The following is a 15,737-nucleotide window of genomic DNA, read 5'->3' on the forward strand; positions in this document are numbered from 1 at the left end:
GCAGGACGTATCTTAGTTCCCAGACCAGGGATCGAACCCACGTCCCCTGCAGTGGAAGCACAGAGTCTTGACCACTGGACCGCCAGGTAAGTCCTGTATCATATATTTATGTGTGCATATAATAATTTCAAGGTAAGAATAACAATACTTTTATTAATGCTAAGACTGCTGGAGACAGTTTAACTCTTGCTTTTTGGATACCTGCCACTTGGTATGTAAAGTCAACATCCTCTGTGCCGTCACTTAAAATAATTCTGTGGGTGATTATGGCAACAACGCGATATACAGTTAGGCTATTTGCTTCAATTTGTGTCCTGCAGGCAATTCTCCAACACCAATTTGTGCTCCTGTAATTCAATTCAGTTCTGACATTTACTACCCAAAGTTAACATCCAGTCTCACAAGGTAAAGGGTAAGGTCCCCTACAAGACCCCCCCTCCTTACTTCAGACACCAGCCTCAAGTGAGGTCCCCAGGCTACCTTCACTTCTGCACAGCCAACTGCAGTTTGGGGGCTTTCCACAACTTGCTGCCTTTAATAATTTTCTAGAACCACTCATAGAACTCAGGAAAGTGCTATACTTACAATTACCATTTTAATATAACTGATACAAATGAACAGCCAGATGAGGAGATACGTAGGGTGGCAAGGTCTCAAAAGGTTCTTAGTCCAGGAGCTTCTGTCTTATGCAGTCAGAGGGTGCCCCTTCTCCAGTACTTTGATATGGTCACCAACCAGGAAACTCCCTCAATCCTTGGTGTTCAGTTTTTTACCAAGGTTTAATTACATAGGAATGATGGATTAAATCATTGACAATGTGATTGAACTCAAATTCCAGGCCTCTTCCCTTCCCCAAAGTTTGGGCAGCTGAAAGTTCCAACCCTCTAATCATGTGGTTGGTTTTTCTGGTGACCAGCCCTAATCCTGAAGCTCTCTAGGGGCTCTGACATAAATCATCTCATTAGCATACAATGACATGTCCATCACTCAAGAAATTTCAAGGTTTTTGAAGCTCTATGCCAGGAACCAGGGACAAAGACCAGACGTTTAAAAAAATTATACTACGCAGATTATTCTCAATTTAATATTATTTTTAATAGTGGATATTCCTATTATGACATTGTCCAAATAAAGGTGCCTAGCATAGCATTTTGTACATCAAAGGTGCTCCACTAATTATTTGTGCTCAGATGATTCTCAGTCTCGTTGGGTTTATGAATAAAATGGTGCCTGTGTTCTGTGTATGTGGGTTTCATGCACGTGGGTCTTTTCTCCCATCTTGTTTTTTTCCAAGATTAGGACAGCTCCATTTCCGCTCATATATAAAATATCAGTGTTGCTGTGGCTGGGTTTGATAAATGAATATTGAACTAAATTGAAAAGTTTTAAAAAACACTGAGAATATAAAGGTAGAAGGTGTTAGGAAAATCCTCGAATTCTTCCATTTTTAGTAATTCTAATATGTAGTTTCCCAGAAAAAAAAAATCTGCCTTTACATTCTTGCCTCCATATCTGCTGTTTTGTCTTTATCAGTGATTCTCAAGGCTTGTGGCATCTTTCAGTCACCTGGGGGGGCTTTCCAAAAAATTACCTGGGCCTGGACAAGACACCTTTCTCCATCTTCCTCGAGTCAAATTTAACTGATTCCAATTCAGTTGATCTGGACTGGGTTTGGGGCATTGGTATTTTAAAAAATATACCCAGGCATTAGTAGGAACTCATATTTAACTTAATATAGTTGCAGATGGTTACATATAGAAATACTTATAGATAAATGCATGTATATATACAGTTAGTATACATACATGAAGTTCTTTCTCTGTTAGTTGAGAGGACCTAGAAGCAACACTTCAGTAGCAACAAGCAGTCCTAGAGCCCATATCTTAGTTTCTCATACATTCCCCAATAAATTCTAAGCTCCAATAAAATGTACCAGTGCTCCTTGGAGAAATGGCTGATTTCAAGACTGGGCAAAAAATATACAAGATAAGTCTGGAGCGGCTTCTGGTGCTAGAGAGTAAGAAAGTGCTACAAAACAAAACAAAACCAAAACCAAAACCAAAAAAGAGAAAAAAAAAAAGATACCCCCCCCCCCAGAAAAACCCCAAAATAACAACAAACGTAAAACAAATCCACAATGACAGGGATATGTTAAAGACATGAGGAGTCAATTGAAAGAACTCCCAATGGCCAAAGCTGGAACAACTGGAGCAAAAAGTAATAAAGTAGTATTGGATGATAACTCAGAGCAGAAAATAAATAGCCACCAGTCTATGCTGATGTAAGTAAATAGTTAAATAAATGATGAAAATAGGCAAATTTCCCAGGTAGAACAATTCCAAAGAATTTATGTAGGTATTCCCTTTTCAAGGAGGGGGGAGCCTCAGACCCCACCCTGTAAGTGTGGGCTCCATATAATGACTTCCTTCCAAAGAGTCCAGTACGGAAAGAGGAAATAAGAGTGGCTGAATAGTGGAGAAACCTGGAAAACGCTTCTCAGCCAGGTGATCAAAGTCAACATCAACAGTGATGTCATCTTGGGAGCATGTACCCTTGGTATTATGGCAGTTTACCTCTCTGTTCGTCTTCCTATAAACCCATAATCCCAGTCTAATCATGAGATAAATGTCAGACAAATCTCAGTGGAGGGATATCCTACAAAATACTTGACCAGCACTCCTCAGACTCTCAAGGTCATCAAAAACAAGATGAATCTGAGGAACTGTCACAGCCCAGATTGCTTAAGGAGAACATGATGACTAAATGTCACGTGGTGCCCTGGATGGGATCCTGGAACAGAGACAGGACATTAGGTAAAAACTAAAGAAGTAAGAATAAACTATGGGCTCTAGTTAATGACAATGTATCAATATTGGTTCGCTAACTGTGAAAAATGCATCATATTAATGTAAGATGTTAATAATAGGAGGACCTGGATGGGGGTATAAGAGGATTCGTGCTATCTTCACAATTATTCTGTAAATCCAAAACTGTGCTAAAATGAAAAGTTATATTTAAAAAAAAAAAATCCTACCCAGCCATTTTCTTCCTTCCTCTCCTTTGCAACGTCCCAGACTAAAGAAAAAGAAGAAAAGGATCCCTTCTACCACAGTTACAACACCCATTCAGTATGCTATTCAAGTATAAATTGGATATCTAACTGTTAAAACTAAAGTGTGACTTTCTAATAGGCTTAGCATTTTCAGGTGGTATTCACATTTTAAAAGAGACTCTTATTTACTCAAATCTCAAAATATAACACCCTGGAGATATTTCTGAGCTGAGCCTTTTTGATGCTCTGTTATCTGTGACTTCCGTAAGCAATCCTCACAAAGAAGAACAACACAAAACCAACAGACTCCTGAAGTCTGCGTAGACAAAGCTGAAAGCTTTTGACACGAATATGAAATAAGATTGTAAAAGCCCAAACCAGTAGAGACAAAGCATGGTGCAATGGGAAGATCTTGGTCACTGATATTAGACGGGCCTGGGTTCTGATTATGATGCCAGCACTGATAACTTCATGACTTTGGTCATGCTACTTGATTGCTCTGAGTCTCAGTTTCCATACTCGAAATATGGATAATTAAAGATTTTAAGAGACATTATACATATGAAATGCCAGGTATGATGCCTAGCACATAGGAGATTAAAAAAAGATGATTGTTAATGTGTTGCTACTATTCTCATCACCATCATCATTTTCATCGTGATCATTATCAATGGCCCCTCCATTCTCAAGCTGAGTAACCCGGGGCAAGTTACTCAGCATACCTCAGCTTCAGTTGCTTGTGTAAAATGGCAATAAAAACTGTATATTCCACATGGAAGTGCTGTGAAGGTTAAATGAAGTGCTGGTTTGATATGTTTTTTCTTGTGCTCTGACACAGTTGTTTTTATCTATCTCTCTATCTCTCTATCTATCCATCCTTCCATCTGTCTTCCTATCTACCCATTTATCTATCTTTAACATTTAAATAGAGTTAACAAAACAACTGGGATCTGGTACAAGAGCTTGTCATTGTTTTTAACAGTGGAAAGGAATGAGTTTTGAAAAAGGTCAAAGGTCTTCTTTGATATTCATGTGTTCCAGATAAAATTCTCAAATAATGCATATAAATGAAGAGAGCCTTAACCTGCAATAATTAAAGAAAAAAAACTATTGGTTTTGAATGATATTGAAACTGTGGGTTTATTACATGTCCAGTGCCTTGAATTTAGAGTATAAAATAAAACCAAGGCCAGGGAGCCTGCCTCTACTTAAAGGTTACTCCTAATTAATATTTTTTGGATTGAAACGTTGGTGTATTCTTGCTGGGGACGCTGAAGCTGGTTGAGAAATTATTAATAATTGTGGATGCTTTGAAGCTTGAAGCCAGGCGTACTTCTCTTATTTTTCAATGCAACTGCCCGTATTGCAGGATCCTTGCAAGCAGTTTGTCAATAAATATTCAAAAACTTTATGGTCACACTGTGATAAGCAACACAGTGGTTAATATCCTTTGTTATTCCCTGTCATCCTGCCCTTCACTGACATCTGCCTAAGACCACACACTCCTTCCTTCCTCAGGCAACAGAGACTCACTCTCCTCTCACATTCCAGCCAGTAAACAGGCAGACATAATGGTCAAATGGCTTGGGTGAGTCCAACTCTGAGATCTTTTGGATTAACTGGGAATCTAGCTTGGAAAATGAAGGGAAGGGAAAGAACTTGAAGGGGGCCCAGGACTGAATCCTGAGTAACTGCCCTTTGGAATCAAGTAGAAGACTAACAGATAGATGTAAAAGCATGGTTAGGGAGAGAGGGGGATAAACCAAATATGCTGGAAACAGACAGAGCCCAGCTCCAGCTGCCCACACAGACCTTGACAAGCGCAGTTGAGAGACTGAGTGAAATGAAGACCCACATATGGGCCCTGGGTTTGACAATGTGGAGGTCACTAGTAATATTGAAAGAGAGTCTCCAGGGAGGGAGAAGGGTCGGGGAGCTAAGGTGGAGAAGTGAATGGGAAGTGAGAGTATAGGGGAGACCCATGCCTTTCTTTGTGTTTGAAAATTTTTATAATTAAATAAATGAAAGCGTTTCTAAAGCCAGTTCCAAAAAGCTATATCTGCATACACATGCACACACATGGCTCTCACATTTCATGTCATGGATGACAAGGGACATGAACTTACGTCCATAGGACTCGGGTCCAGTGCTGCCCCTACCCTGCTCCGCCTCACCTTTCCATGGCACCGTGTTACAGCTCAGCCCAGAGTACTCACCTGACAACTTTTTCTTTGCTGATGTCTTAATGATTAGATTCCTTTGCTACTCTCTTTCTGAGACACTATTTTGAGGTCAGCACTGTCTACCCTTCTTCCTAGAAGCAACTGGCTCTCAAGACTTCATTGCACGGTAGAGCAAGGTCTTCTCTTCTTTTCTTTGATGCCCCTTCACTGACCATATGGTAAGAGCAAAAGACCCAAGTTCTCCCTTTGGGCTACAGGGTTCCACCTGACCATCCAGCTCCTGGCTTCTTTCTAAACTTTTCTCACCACTGGCCCCCTGTCACAGCCCTCCAGCCATATTGGCTTCCTTGCAGATCCTTGAACGTATAAATAAACGTCCTCCTTGGGACCTTTGCACCTGCTCTTCCCCCTGCCTTGAACACTCTATCCCATAGTCACATGTTTTACTCCCTAACTTCATTTGGAACTCTGCCCAAATGTTACCTCCTGAAAGTGTCACCTTCCCTAACATGCCTAGTTAAAAGAGCAACTCTTGTTTCTCTCTCTCCCCCTTACTCTGAATTGTTATATTTTTCATAGTACTTATCTTCCTCTGATTATATTGTTTAGTTGGTATTGTTTATTAACTGTTTCTGTACCACTCTTCCCACACCCAAAAGCGAGCTTCATGTATTAGCCAGTATGGTGAACAGGTTCTTGGTACAAAGTAGTTATTCAGTAAATAGTTGTTGAGTGAAGTAAAAGAATATGGCTGATATTTTCTGATTTTAAAAGGATTTTTTTATCCTTTTCTTATTTAAAAAAAATTATCTTTATTCCTGGTTACTAAGTAAAGAACCACAAAGTTAGTCCAGGAGTCTTGAAGTTGGAGGAGACCTAAAAAAACATCTAAATCTGTATTTCCCACCAATTCTATGTTAGGTGAATCTGTGAAAAAAAACTTTCGAAATTAAGCATGTTTGGAAGATGCTGCAAATTACCCTCTTGGAGAATTACGATGCATATTAACATCGGGTAAGCGAGAAGTTCCACCGTAAAGAAAGTTTAACTTGTTTAACCCAGCACTAACTGGGCAGTTCGCCTAAAAAATATTTTTTGATCATAGCATATTTTATTTGGAAATTTTCATGGCACTATTTTGTGGAATATATAGAAATACATAAATGCACAGTATAGCATAGCGGGGAAGATCAGTGTGGTGTAGTAATTGAGTGTAGACTCTGAGCCCAGGTCTGCCTTGATTATATCCTGGCCCCAAGGCTGCCAGCTGTGTAACACTGGGCAAGTTATTTAATCCTTCTGAGGCTCAGTTTCCTCATAGGCAAAATGGATGATAACAATGGGACCTACCTCATTCAGCTGTAATGAAGATTAAGCGGGTTAATCCATACAGGTGCTTACAGAACTGCCTGACTCATAGTAAGCACCCACTAGCTCTTAGCTGTTACTACATGCATATGTTTTTCAGGAAAAATAAGTGCCAACACAATGTCGGTTTTCAGACTCTGTAGACCCCAGCGATTTTAAAATGCAGAAAGGTTTCAATCTCATTGTAGTGACAAGGAATTCTGACCTCATTTCTAGGAATTGCTCTTTGGCAGTTTGGAAACCTCTCTTGCCCATTTCACTGAATATTTAATGATGTCGCATGACCTCTTGATTTCTTTATTTCTGGCTGCTAAGCTATACTCAAACTAAAAAAATATGCAAAATAATATGATGTCCTTACTATGCATATATGCAATTGTCTTTAACAAATATATTGTTTCCTTCTTCCTCCGCTTATGTCTCTGGCCTCTGCCTTTCTCTGTGTTTATTTCTGTCTGTCTTTGGTTTTAAATTGAAGTATACTTGATTTACAATGTTGTGTTAGTTTGTGGTGTACAGCAAAGTGATTCAGTTATACGTATATGTATATACATATTCCCTTTCATGTTCTTTTCCATTATGGTTTATTACAGGATATTGTATACAGTTCCCTGTGCTATACAGTAGGACCTTGCTGTTTATCTATTTTATATATAGTAGTCTGTATCTGCTAATCCTAGCTCCTAATTTATCCCTCCTCTACCCCTTTCCCCCTTTGGTAACCATACATTTGTCGTCTATGTCTGTGAGTCTGTTTCTGTTTTGTAAATAAGTTCATCTAAGTTTTTAGGTTCCAATATAAGTGATATGGTATTTGTCTTTCTCTGTCTACTTATTTCACTTAGCATAATGTCCTTCAAGTCCATCCATGTTGCTGCAAATGGCAGAATTTCATTCTTTTTTATGGCTGAGGAGTATTTCATTGTATATATGTGCCACATCTTCTTTACCCATTCATCTGTCGATGGATATTTAGGTTGCTTCCATGTCTTGGTTATTGTAAATACTACCTCTATGAACACTGGGGTGCATGTATCTTTTTGAATTACAGTTTTGTCTGGATATAGGCCCAGGAGTGGGATTGCTGGATCATATAGCAGCTCTATTTTTAGTTTTTTAAGGAACCTCCATACTGTTTTCCATAGTGGCTGCACTAATTTACATTTCCACCAACAGCATAGGAAGGTTCCCTTTTTCCACACCCTCTCCAGCATTTGTCATTTGTGTCTCTCTGTCTTTATCTCAGCCTTTGTCTGTTTCTAGCCTAATTTCTATTTGTCTGTCTGTCTTTCTTGTTATCTCTGCTTCTGTCTGCGTTTCTGTCATTCTTTGTCTCTTTCTTTTTTTGATGTCTTTCTCATAACACACACAAAAACAATATATATGGTGTGTCTGTTTTTCTCTTTGTGTGTGTGTGTGTGTGCATGAGTATTTTCCCAGATATAACTCTGCTTCATCTTGTTGCATCTTATACCAACTCTTCTCTCCCTTTATGATGAGGGACTGGGCTTCCCTAAGACACACATCCAAGTTCTCTTGGCTTAAGCCTTTTGACTTGGGCTAAGTGGAAGATAAAGGCCCCTCTAAATGGCTCCTTTTCTTTAACCCAGCATTGCAAACATGCCAGTGTCTATTTGGAAAGTGTTTCATTTGGGAGGATGTTTCCTCCTCAAAATCCCATTTAAAATTACCCATTTTGGGTTCAGTCTTTGTCTCTTTTTGCAACTCAGTCCCACCCAAGGTCAATCACCTCTCTTCTCTACCTTTCAATTATCTTTGGTGCTTTTATTCCCATCCACAACTTGAGCTGCTACCTAGCAATTTGAATCAGAGTGTTCAGCCTCTGAGATTTGCGAATGAATAGAACCCCTGATAATAAGTGTTGGTTGACAAGCCCCATTGCCTGTCTGCATTGTTAAATGGTGGGAAGAATGAGATATAAATAGAAAGTCAAATTCTTGTATCTTCTTTCGGGTAATTCTCCTGTTAATTTCACTGTGAGTAGAAACCTGTGGTCTTCATTTGAAGCAAGGACATTTGACACTAGCATTTTAATCAGATTTGTCTGGAGTAGATTGGAAGTTGATTTTCCAGACATCAAAAAATTATCTAGAAGAAGCTGTCACAATGGGTTTGTTTTTGTGGGTTTTAAAAAAATATCCCAACAACTTGTTTTTCCCCTTTTTTCTTTTTTATTGAAGTATATTGACATACAATATTATATTGGTTTCAGGTGTACAACATAGTGATTTGACATTTACACACATTATGAAATGAAATGATCACCAGGATGTCTGTTAACCATCTGTCGCCATACAAAGTTACCACTATATTATTGACTGTATTCCTTATGATGTACATTACATCCCCGTGACTTATTTAGCTTATAACCGGAAGGTTGAACCTCTTTTTTTTTTTTAACATCTTTTTTGGAGTATAATTGCTTTACACTGTGTGTTAGTTTCTGCTGTAAAACAAAGTGAATCAGTTATATGTATACATATATCCCCATATCTCCTCCCTCTTGCGTTTCCCTCCTATCCTCCCTATCCCACCCCTCTAGGTGGACACAAAGCACCGAGCTGATCTCCCTGTCTGTGCTATGCAGCTGCTTCCCACTAGCTATCTATCTTACATTTGGTAGAGTATATATGTCCATGCCACTCTCTCACTTCATCCCAGCTTACCCTTCCCCCTCCCCATGTCCTCAAGTCCATTCTCTACATCTGCGTCTTTATTTTTGTCCTGCCCCTAGGTTCTTCAGAACCTTTTTTTTTTTTTAGATTCCATATATATGTGTTAGCATAGGGCATTTGTTTTTCAATTTCTGACTTACTTCACTCTGTATGACAGACTCTAGGTCCATGCACCTCACTACAAATAACTTAATTTCGTTTCTTTTTATGGCTGAGTAGTATTCCATTGTATATATGTGCCCCATCTTCTTTATCCATTCATCTGTTGTTGGGCACTTAGGTTGCTTCCATGTCCTGGCTATTGTAAATAGAGCTGCAGTGAACATTGTGGTACATGACTCTTTTTGAATGATGGTTTCCTCAGGGTATATGCCCAGTAGTGGGATTGCTGGGTCATATGGTAATTCTATTTTTAGTTTTTTAAGGAACCTCCATACTGTTCTCCACAGTGGCTGTATCAATTTACATTCCCACCAACAGTGCAAGAGGGTTCCCTTTTCTCCACACCTTCTCCAGCATTTATTGTTTGGAGATTTTTTGATGATGGCCATTCTGACCCGTGTGAGGTAATACCTCACTGTAGTTTTGATTTACATTTCTCTAATGATTAGTGATGTTGAGCATCCTTTCATGTGTTTGTTGGCAATCTGTGTATCTTCTTTGGAGAAATGTCTATTTAGGTCTTCTGCCCATTTTTGCATTGGGTTGTTTGTTGTTTTGATATTGAGCTGCATGAGCTGCTTATATATTTTGGAGATTAATCCTTTGTCAGTTGCTTCATTTGCAAATATTTTCTCCCATTCTGAGGGTTGTCTTTTGGTCTTATTTTTGGTTTCCTTTGCTAGGAAAAAGCTTTTAAGTTTCATTAGGTCCCATTTGTTTATTTTTGTTTTTATTTCCATTTCTGTAGGAGGTGGGTCAAAAAGGATCTTGCTTTGATTTATGTCATAAAGTGTTTTGCCTATGTTTTCCTCTAAGAGTTTTATAGTGTCTGGCCTTACATTTAGGTCTTTAACGCATTTTGAGTTTATTTTTGTGTATGGTGTTAGGGAGTATTCTAATTTCATTCTTTTACATATAGCTGTCCACGTTTCCCAGCACCACTTATTGAAGAGGCTGTCTTTTCTCCATTGTATATTCTTGCCTCCTTTATCAAAGATAAGGTGACCATATGTGTGTGGGTTTATCTCTCGGCTTTCTATCCTGTGCCATTGATTTATATTTGTGTTTTTCTGCCAGTACCATACTGTCTTGATTACTGTAGCTTTGTAGTATAGTTTGAAGTCAGGGAGCCTGATTCCTCCAGCTCCGTTTTTCTCTCTCAAGATTGCTTTGGCTCTTCAGGGTCTTTTGTGTTTCCATACAAATTGTGAAATTTTTTGTTCTAGTTCTGTGAAAAATGCCATTGGTAGTTTGATAGGGATTGCATTGAATCTGTAGATTGCTTTGGATAGTATAGTCATGTTCACAATATTGATTCGTCCAATCCAAGAACATGTATATCTCTCCATCTGTTTGTATCATCTTAATTTCTTTCATCAGTGTCTTATAGTTTTCTGCATACAGGTCTCTTTTCTCTTTAGGTAGGTTTATTCCTAGGTATTTTATTCTTTTTGTTGCAGTGGTAAATGGGAGTGTTTCCTTAATTTCTCTTTCAGATTTTTAATCATTAGTGTATAGGAATGCCAGAGATTTCTGTGCATTAATTTTGTATCCTGCTACTTTACCAAATCCAACAACTTTTGACCTATATAATCTGTCTTCAGAAAGTGGTTTCCACATGCGTGACATAGTTAGACTGCCTTGTAAAAGCACAATTTTTATTTGACAGTTTTAATATTTTGAACACTCCATGTTGACATTTTTTATCAGATGGTTTGGTTGTTTTCATTGGCAGTAAAAGTTTGCAAGCTAATGAGGAAAATAAGAAAGGAAATTAGCTTGAAGCTGCTGAGTATTTGTGACCAGTAGGTAAACTAAGAAGATACCAAAGTCTGGAAATAATTACCATCACTGCCACAGTCCTCCATTAGGTCTGGCCAAAGACCCAGTGTCTGACAGTTAAATTAAAGCTTGCAACCCAGTGAAAAATTCGCAGCAGAAAGCTTGAATTCTGGTAACATCACACTGCATGCCATTTACTGTAGGACATGACAACTTTGCTCCATTCATAAGATTCATTGGTGAGGCAAGATTGCTTAGAAGATGTGGAAAACAAATTCATCTACAGCAGGCAGGGTTTACAAAGCAGTGACCCAAGCAGTCTGCCATTGAAGTAGAAGTTTGCTCAGTGAAATTCTTCTTTTATTATGTGACATTGGATGATGACTGGAGTCTGAGCTTTTAAGTCAGATAGAGTTGAGTGTAATACCCAGTTCCAACAGTTACTGGCTATGTGTCCTTGGGCTGGTGACTTCACCTTTCTGAACATTAGTTTCCTCACCTTCAAAATGTAGATATTACCATGAACTACCTAATAAAAGTTACTGGGAGTCAATAAGTAAATGCATATAAAGTACATAGCATGATGCCTGGCACATCATCAGTGATGACATTAATAGTTGATTCTGTTGTTCATGCAAATGGTAGAGGAGGAGATTAACTGTATTGGAGACATTTGGAGGCTCCTTGGAAAATGTGGAAGTTGAGATTCACCTTGAACTAAGAGTGAGGGTTTGACACGAGCGTATAAGTTGGGAGAAGAATAGCAACCTAGAAAGGGAATGCTTGAGCAAAGATCTGGAGATGGGAGGGTTTATGGCTTATTCAAGGAATAGGAGACGGGCAGGGAATAGGGAATGAGCTTGAGCTAAAGTAGTTTCAGGACCACTTTCTCTGTGATTCATCATGCATAAGAAGTGGCCTTCTTGAGTAGCCGGGTGACTTGTTTCAAACTAGGTTCTTTAGTCCAGTTCTTAAGCATCAGGGAAGACCCACCATTCAGGTAGTTCATCATTTCTTCCAAGACCCTCAAGCGCATTAACCCTTGCCCCCTTACCCTGGCCAGTATTTGCCAATCTGATGGATGAAAAACTGGTGTCTTCTGGTTGACTCCTCATTTGAAAAATGGATATAATGCTGCAATACAAATATAATGCTATGATCTTTTATGAAATTAACCCAGCAGTATCTATTAAGATTAGCTATATGAATACCCCTTCACTCACAAATCCGACTTTGCAGAATTTATCCTATAGAAATAAATGTACCAGTACATGAAGATCAATGTGTCAGCATGTTTATTGCAGTATTAATAACAATGGCTAAAAAAGGCAGAAGGAAATTCAGTGTCGTCCACTGATAGAGATGGTTGAATTAATGGATTGGATTGCTCATTTTACAGAATATTATACAGATTTTATAAGAATTAATTACATCTCTATGCCTTAACCTGAGAAGTTGTACACTATATTGAGAATAGTGTGATCCAGTTATCTTAAAAATAACTTTATGTATGTGACTATGTTTACATATGGCTGTATGAATGTAGAGAAAAGCTTAGAAGCTCACACCCTAAATTTAGCCTTGTTTCTTTGGTGGAAGGGTGACAGGGATTGAGTGAGAAGGGAGAAACAGTTGCCTTTTTTTTTTTGTAAACCTCTGATTTTTGACTTGTTGCCACGAGCATGCATTGTGTTGCTTGAAAGGAAAATCCAGTAAAATGTATAAAAAAGGCACTCACCTGATGAATGGAGGAAACAGTAAAAGAAAAGCAGAATAAAAGCAACGGAAAATTGTGGGAGCTGTAAGCATAGGAAAGAATGAGTGGCAGCTGCTTTTGATCATTTATGTGCCGGGTGGGCTTAAAGTCGGCTTGAGGGGGAATTTTTCTCCCTTCCTGCACAGTGTAAAAGGAAGCTACAAAGTCAATTCACAAATCTTAGCTTGTCATGGAAACTTCCCTGCTAACCTGTCCAGCCTCGTGTCCCAGCTGACCCTTACTCACTGGTAACTGTGAGCTGCTTATCCAGTGGCCCACACTCTACCATAAACACACACACAGTATGCACACTTGCATGCGCACACACATGCACAGACATTCATGGCTGTGTTTTATGTGGTTTCTCACCTCTAAGTTGTTCCTTCAGCCCAGAACACTCTTCCCTCTACTCATTGTCTGATTAACTCCCTTTCTCTAAGATTTGAGTTGGGAAATATTCCTCCACCCAAGACTGGGCTAAGCACCCTGCCTACGTGCCCCCCAGCAGCCTAAGTCAACGTCTAGCTCAGCATTTCCATCTGCATGTGTGGTACTATCTCCCCACCAAAAATGAATTTTCTTTCTCTCTTTTGATTAAACCATTTTAACTGGGTTTCAGTCCCAGTTAACAAGAGCTGTCATATAATTCCCCAAAGCACAGGGAATTAGGTGAATTTTTATTTGGTTTCTATTTCAGATGAAGAAATGGAAGCTCAGAGTACTTGAGTGACCTGTTCAAGGTCCCACAGTAAAGTATTGATAGAGAGCAAACCTCTAGCCCATCTCTCCATACTCCTACCTTGGGACTTTTCCACTCCACCCACACTGAAACTGCAGAAATATACACAGTCTGATGAACTTAACTGGAGACTCTATTTACTATTATCCAGGTGTGCTTTGTAGTCTAGTACAGGTTGCCTCAGAAAATCCCATTTGTTTTGCATCATGTTTACTTGCTCTCAGCCAGACTATAATAGTCTAATGACCACGTGTATGAATTAAGATGCTTTCAGCTGCAAGTAACAAGAAAGTCTAACTGAAAATAGCTTAAATATTAAGGATGTGTATTATTTCTCATAAAGAAAAGTTTGTCTCAAGGCATTAGCAAGAACACTAGCCTTCCCATGTTTCTCCTCAGTCACCCTGCGCTTGTGACTTTTATCCCCAAGTGGGTCACCTCGCAGTTGCAGGATAGTTGCTGCAGTTCCAGGCCTCACAGCTGCTCACAAGAACAATTAAATGTGGAAAAAGATAGAATCTCTATCTTGTACCTCCTTTAAAGATAGGAGAGGAAAATTCCACAAGTCCTCCTCTGTGAGTCTGTGCAGTAAAGGATTAAACTTGCCCCAAGGTTTGGGCTTTGGCCCCAGCTCCTGGGAGGTAACCTCTAAGCCCTTGGGTAGTCCTGCCTGATAAGAATATCTGTTTACCTGGGGGCTTTGGGCCAGGCCAGACAGTCTCTGCTGACAATGTGATTTATGGTGGGAAGCCTTAGGCCAGGGTGTATCAGTTTGACCTTTGGAAGGGCTGGAGACTAAGGTCAGCCATGGGGATGGTCAATCACATCTTTGTGACTGAGTCCCAATAAAAACTCTGGACACCAATGTTTGGATGAGTGTTCCTGGCTGGCATTATATCATGCATATCATTATAGCTGCTGGGAGAAGTAAGTGCTATCTGCATGATTCCACTGGAAGAAGACAACTGGAATCTCCATACTGGGTATCTCTTGAATGCTGCCCATGAAACTTGGCTGATTTTAAAGCGTCCTTTTGCTATAAAAAAAAAAAAAAAACGCGTAATAGTTAGTATGAAGACTTTGCTGAGTTCTGTGAGTCCTTCTAGTGAATTATTGTACTTGAGCATGGTCTTGGAGACCAACAAACTTGTAGTTGATGTCGGAAGTGAGAATGGTCTTGTAGATGTTTTCCTCCTTACACCTTTTTGACCAGAGCTGCATCCCAAGCTCACCTCTCAGCCAATCACAGGCAAGTGGAACTGCCATGAGTGGCTTGAGCTGATAAAGATATAGCCCCTGGGCTGGTGAAGAGCCTCCTCTGGAGCACATAGCCCATGAGTCTTGACATTTCTGTTAGCAACAAAGAAGGGGGGCATAGCTATTGGGGAAGCAACTAACAGTGTCTACCACAAACTGTTGCCACCTTTTTTCTGCCCAGTGGAAGGAACTACAATACCACAGAGGAACCCTTTACCTCTGCTCTTTGGATCCATCTCTGCTTCCCATAGGCTGAAGGACAGGGAATTTTTATTCCAGAAAGCAGCACTGATAAACTTGCCAATGTTCTTATCCACCTGGAGTCCAGAAGGCTTTGACACAAGCAGCTTGAGCTGACCTTCTCCTGTGAGTGGTATTTGTGCAGAATAAGGACAAAAAATAACTATGTAGAGACCCGAGAGAGGTCTTCCTTGGGGCAGCTTTCTCTTCACAAACCACCTCCAATTAGTTTAAGCCCAGTATCGCAACCAGCTCACTTTGGCTTACAAATTGTTTCTAGTGATACAAGTGCCCAACAAAAATAATAAATTCATATAATAATGATGTCAGTTTATTGACTGCTATTATGTACTAGGCATTGTGGAAGGGCTGTGCATCCATTACCTCATTTACTCCTCAAAACAATCATGTGGGGTAGGTTTTGTTGATAATTCTTTCTGTGTAAATGAGGAAACTGAGTCTCAGAGAGCTGAAGTAACTTTCCCATAGTCCCACAGCCAGT

The sequence above is a fragment of the Aethalodelphis obliquidens genome, unplaced genomic scaffold (genome assembly GCF_003676395.1).
Source record: "Aethalodelphis obliquidens isolate GAN/ISIS:26980383/991018 unplaced genomic scaffold, ASM367639v1 scaffold18, whole genome shotgun sequence".
NCBI classification, from domain to species: domain Eukaryota; kingdom Metazoa; phylum Chordata; class Mammalia; order Artiodactyla; family Delphinidae; genus Aethalodelphis; species Aethalodelphis obliquidens.